Source organism: Oreochromis niloticus, unplaced genomic scaffold (assembly GCF_001858045.2).
Source record: "Oreochromis niloticus isolate F11D_XX unplaced genomic scaffold, O_niloticus_UMD_NMBU tig00007544_pilon, whole genome shotgun sequence".
NCBI lineage: Eukaryota > Metazoa > Chordata > Actinopteri > Cichliformes > Cichlidae > Oreochromis > Oreochromis niloticus.
The window spans coordinates 2,762-8,854 of record NW_020328637.1 but is presented as its reverse complement, the minus strand read 5'-3'; the positions used below and the strand labels follow the sequence as shown (position 1 = coordinate 8,854).

The window sequence follows — 6,093 nt, the reverse complement described above, 5'->3', positions numbered from 1 at the left end:
TGCTGCTGGCCCACAGAACCAGGTGAGTATGCTGTCCATGTGCTCTGCAACAATGAGGACATCCAACACTCTCAGTTAAGATTAGTTTTCATGATTGTTGCCTCAAGACCTTAGATCATGGTGGTGGGCTTGTGATGGACACACTTTTCATGGCTGAAAGCTCTCCTGTAGAGGCTAAGCCCTCTCGATCAACAACACACCTGCCGCTAACTACGTGTGTCTACCTTAAATATCTTTACAAACTCAAAATGTGACCTCTAGCACCAAACGCTTGCTGCAGTTCTTGGTGTCAGAGGTGACACACAAGGTATCGGGTTTTAGGTGCAATTACTTTTTCATATAGGACCAAGTATGTTTGGATAGCTTTTTCCCCTTGAAAACTGCCGTTTAATATTACACATTCTTGTCTAATATTATAAATGTATTGATCTGAAACGTGTAAGTGTGACAAATATGGAATAAGATACGAAATCAGAAAGGAGGCAAATATTTTTTCACAGCGCTAAGTCTGTAAATGATCTTCTTTGGCTGTAGTAGATCTTTGACTTGTTCCTTTTTTAATTGTTTGTTTAAAATTGTTTTCTCTAGGTTAAGGCGTACGGTCCAGGCCTTCAGAGCAGTGGTCTGGCTGTTGGAAAACCCACTGAATTCACAGTTGATGCCAAGCAAGGAGGAAAAGCTCCTCTGAAAATTATAGCCCAGGTATATCTGGCTTTGTATATGACCACAAATATGTTAAATATATTGCATGTACCGTATTTTTCAGAGTATGAGTCGCACTTAAAATCCTTTAATTGTGCGCCTTATGTATGAATTCTGGTTGTGCTTACTGACCTTGAACCGATTTTATGTAATACACGGCGCTCAAAAATCTGTCAAAAAATGTTTTAGTACGACTTTGGTAAGCTACGAAGTCGCACCGCTTGATGGATTGTCGGAGCATCATGGTTACGTAGTCAGCAGCCTCGCGGAGTGATACGCGCTGCGCTTCAACATAATATTACTGTATTGTGTGTGGATAAGGACCCCAAAATGGCACCTGTTAAGAGACATGCTTACGAAGCGGATTTCAAACTCAAGGCTGTCAGTCACGCAGTAGAACATGAGAATAGAGCAGCTGCGAGAGATTTCAACATTAATGAATCAATGGTACGGAAATAGAGGAAGCTAGAAGAAAGAGTTGAGTAAAGTTTGACTTATCTGACTGTTTTGTTTCGCTTAATGCGTTTTATAATCCAGTACGCCTCATGTATAAAACCAGACCTGTTCATCAACAGTGCGCCTTATGGTCCGAAAACTACGGTGTGTTAAATCTGATTGAACTAATCCCTTGTCTTCTGCACAGGATGGTGAAGTCAATTCTGTGGATGTCCAGGTTAAGGATAATGGCAACAGCACATACACCTGCACCTACACCCCACGTAAGCCTGTGAAGCACACTGTGATGGTCTCCTGGGGAGACTGAGAGTCCATTCAGGGTGAGTATGCACTCACTTTCACTCTTGCATGCAGGGTTTGCCTTTTCTTCTCACTGAAAAGTCTCTTGAGTTTTGGTGTTTGTGCCCACAGATGAATATCGGAGCAGGCTGTCATCCAAACAAGGTGAAGGTCTCTGACCCTGGAGTGGCAAATACGGGCCTCCAAGCCTTCCAGCCAACATACTTCACTGTTGACTGCTCAGAGTCTGGTCAAGGTAAAGCTCCATAAAACTGTGTGTGTGAGAGTAAAGAGCGCAAACATATGCTCATGTCAAAGAAATATTCCAAACAACCGATATTACAGGGAAACTTATTTAACCCACCTGCTGTTTGAGGCTAAAAATGACTGTAGAGCATTACCTGCAAAGGTAACATGCTAACACAGCCTTTGTCCTCTGCCATCAGGACAAAGGCTGTTTGCGTTTAGGCTATTCCAATGACATCCTTCAGGGTCAAAGTGGATCCTTCTCAAGGCAGAGGGACCAGGACTCAGCCGCAGTGGTAAGAATACCTGTACTGCCTCACAAAGTCAGAGAGTGCTAACAAAAAACAGTCCGTTTATTTAGTTTATTGGTCTATAATACGGTCTGAATGTTTTCCGTCATACTACATGGAACAACTCTTCATAACACTTTTATGAAAATGTTTGACGAAATTGACAAGATCAAAATTCAAATCACAATGGCAAGGATTTAAAAACAAGAATAAACATGAATAAACAGGGTTGTAGTTGGTACGCGAATGTAAACAGGTCCTTTTGAGCTGTCATTTGAACTGCGTACCAGTCAAAGCAGTAGTAGCAGCAGGCTGTGAATGACTTTGAAATCATCAGCAACCACACCAACACACACTGTTAAATATACACCTGTGCAACAGGCGAGAGAAGAAATGCTCACACATGCGGGCGTGGATTGTAGTTACTTTGTAGTTACTTTGTATTATGTGGGTTCTTATAAGACAAGGAAGCGTTCTTCTGGCTGTTATGCATCATATTAAATGGGAGAATGTGGATCGCTTCCCTTTCCCGTGACAGGGTCCCCTGGGAGTTGCGTGACCTACGGTGGAGATCACATTCCCAAGAGCCCTTTCAGTGGCAGCGTGGCAGCCATGCTGGACCTTAGCAAGGTCAAGGTGACAGGCCTGGGAGACAGTATGTACCTCTGTCATTGTTCTTGTACATCCACACCTTCTGACACCAAGCCTCAGGCTACATAAAGCCTAGTGATAACCTATGAAACCATCATTTGCTTTTAAATGTTTGTCTAAGCATGAATGTTTTTACGATGGCTTTCCCCCCCACCTTGTACAGTTGCCAGTATATTGATGTTTTCATTTAATTTTTTAAAATGAATCTAAGCTTTTCGAGCAGATCAGAGGTGTCAGTGTATTTTCTTTGGTCTCTGTTCTGGCAGAGATAGCTGTTGGCAAAGACCAGCTCGTGCTGGTGTTTGTTTCTTCCTCCCCATTATCACCACAGCTTTATTCAAAGAAGGTGATCTGATCTTTTGGCTCGTCTGTCCAATAGTGTAGATTTCTGGTGAGTATCAGCTGCGCTGGGTATGTAAATCGGGCCATCCAGCTGCGGTACTGATCCGACGCCACTTGTGCCAAAAATCCGGACAAATGTCGTTTGATCATGGAGCAAATCTGAGCCAAATAGACTGATCATTTTTTTCACATGGCGTCTCATCAGAGGAAACTTTTCCTTTTCCAAGTTCCTGTAGAACTGTCAGAAAAATCCTGGAAGCGCTGTCTGAATTCTGTTTCGAGACATGTAATCACAGACACATATTTCCCTTTTTTAGCAGAAAGGTTGGCCTGTGGATAAGCAGTTCTGATCTTGGACAGTGTGGGGAACTGCACAACGTTGAAGTTGTGCAGTTGTGTCTTAAAGAGATTGACCTTCACACAAAATGCTTTCATGTGCGCATAAAGTTGTGGTACAAGCTGCTCTTTCCCTCGTAGGCTCTTGTTCAGGGTGGTTAAATGATCAGCAAGATCAACTAAAAATGCAAGGTCTGCCAACCATAGAGGGTCATTCAGCTCATGAAGAGGTCGGTCCTTCTCTTTCAAAAATGGTCAATTTCTGATCTCAGGGAGTAAAGACGCTTCAGCACGGCGCCGCGGCTTAGCCAGCGCGCCTCCGAGTGGTAGAGTAGATCCCCATATTCAGCATCCACTTCAGAAAGGAAAGCCTGAAATTCTCTGTGCTACAGTCCTCTTGCTCGAATTATGTTGACACTTTTTACAATAGTGTTCATTACATCTCCAAGATTGACTGTCTTGGCACAAAGGGCTTCTTGGTGAACAGTACGGTGCATTTTAACAGCCTCACCTCCAGCCTCTTTCACCTCAGCGCACATCATAGACGCCATTCCTTTGTGTGCACCTGCCATAGCTGGAGCCCCGTCTGTTGTATCTGCACACAGCTTGTCCCATTTAAGTCCCATTTTGTCAGTTGAGTCTGACACAGCTTCAAAAGTATCCATACCCGTTGTTGTGCCTTTTAGACTCTTAAGATCGAGCAGCTCCTCTGTAACTCCACGTCTTGCGATGAGTTGGGCCACCTCATAGCTGCTATTGGAGCCTTTTCCTGGACTTTTTGAGCACAAAAAAATACTGTTGCTGACCCTGCAGGACAGCTACTATTTACTTTACTTTCTGCTCTCGCTCAGCACCAGTGTAGGATGCATAGACCTGATGTTTGGTTTCATAATGACGTCGTACATTATACTCTTTCATAACTGCCACAGTTTCAGTGCAGATAAAACAGACACTTCCCCTTGAATTCTTTGAAGAAATATTCACTCTCCCACCGTGTCTGAAATTTTCTGCACTCACTTTCTACCTTATTGTCCTTTTTGGTGGAGCAACTGCCTTGATCAACAGTAGCTTCCCCTGGTGTTAAAACTAAGAAGTGCAATACACTCAAGCAAAAGTTGAAGTGCGGGCCATATTCTATTCTATTTATAAAATTTCTTGCGGGCCAATTAAAAATGGGCCGCGGGCCGTAGTTTGGACACCCCTGCTATAGACATTAGCACACACTCCAACAGGTTTTCATCCTCTAGAGTCACTTGGATGACACTGAAAACACTACGTCCAGATAAACTCCGTGTATATAGCGTATTATCTTACAAAAAATACAAACAAATATAAAATAAGTATTTTATTTTCTAAATGTAATGCTTCCTTTTAGGAGGAAGGTGGAGGAGCAGCTCCAGCAGAGCAACACCAGAGGTGTGTGGAGAGGACTGAACACCATCACTGGACGGAGCACTGTGAGCGGAGGGGGTCCAGAGTCTGGAGACCAGGTTCTGGCTAACAGACTGAACCAGTTGTTTAACAGGTTTGATTCAGTAGCACTTCCCTCCCCCATCCACCAGAGCTCGTCACACCTCTCTGCAACCCCCCATAGCACCGGGGACATGAAATGCACCTCACCTGTCCCCGTTTTCCTTTTCCTTCAACCACTCTACTGGGTCCAAGTCGTCTCCACCTGCTACGGCGGCTGAGATCCTTTGGGGTGAACAGGATGCTCCTAAGGACATTTTATGACACTGTGGTGGCGTCTGCTATTTTCTGTGCTGTGGTCTGCTGGAGTGGTGGAATGGCAGAGAGGGACAGGGGGAAACTCAACAAGCTGGTCAGGAGGGCCAGCTCTGTCCTGGACTGTCCGCTGAAGTCCATCGAGCAGGTTGGGGAGGAGAGGATGTTGTCTAAGCTAACATCCATCATGGACAACACCTCCCACCCCCTGCATGAGACTGTACGAGCACTGAGCAGCTCCTTCAGCAGTGGACTTTTACGCCCACAGTGTAGAGAAAGTGAAACAAATAGAAGTCCCCGTTGATGCTTTTTTATTTTCCATTGATATTGACAGCCTCTATACAAATATAGACATTAGAGAGGGAATCAACTCCATAAGGAGAATCTTTCAAAAATATCCAGATAAGAGAAGACCAGATAAAGAACTGTTACAATTATTGGAAATAAACCTCATGAGGAATGATTTTGAGTTCAACGGGGAATTCTATTTACAGATTAAGGGTACGGCAATGGGGGAAAACTTTGCCCCAGCCTATGCCAACATCTTCATGGCAGAGTGGGAGACCTCTGCATTGGAGAAATGTGTTAAAAAGCCATTATATTATTATCGATTCTTGGATGATACCTGGGGGATTTGGCAACATCCTGAGCGAGACTTTGAGGTGTTTTGAGGACTCTTAATGACCATAATGCTTCCATCAAACTGAAATCCACCATTAATAAATCCTCAATTGATTTTTTAGACACAACTACATTTAAGGGCCCAAATTTCCCGAATCACCACAAATTAGATGTTAAAGTCTTTTTCAAACCTACAGATACACATGCCTTACTGTTCAGAACAAGTTTTCACCCAAAACACACATTTGCAGGGATAATTAAATCCCAATTACTGAGATTTCACAGGATCTGCACTCAACAGAGTGATTTGGGGGAAGCAGTCAAGATTTTATTCTCAGCTCTCTCCACTAGGGGGTACTGTTGGTCCTTTTTAAGAAAATGTTTCAATTCATTCTTGCAGACCAAGCCAATTGATGTTTCTCCCCTCATCCCAGTGGTGATCACA

The 6,093-nt window shown here is 43.7% G+C and overlaps 1 long non-coding RNA gene across 1 annotated transcript; it reads left to right on the top strand.

Moving 5' to 3' along the window:
• The first annotated feature begins 1,919 nt into the window (after positions 1-1,919).
• On the top strand, positions 1,920-4,733 carry LOC109198533 (uncharacterized). The gene is made up of 3 exons (XR_002059293.2): positions 1,920-1,979; positions 2,512-2,628; positions 4,678-4,733. It is a non-coding gene; the product is annotated as an uncharacterized LOC109198533 (long non-coding RNA).
• The last annotated feature ends 1,360 nt before the right edge of the window (positions 4,734-6,093 follow it).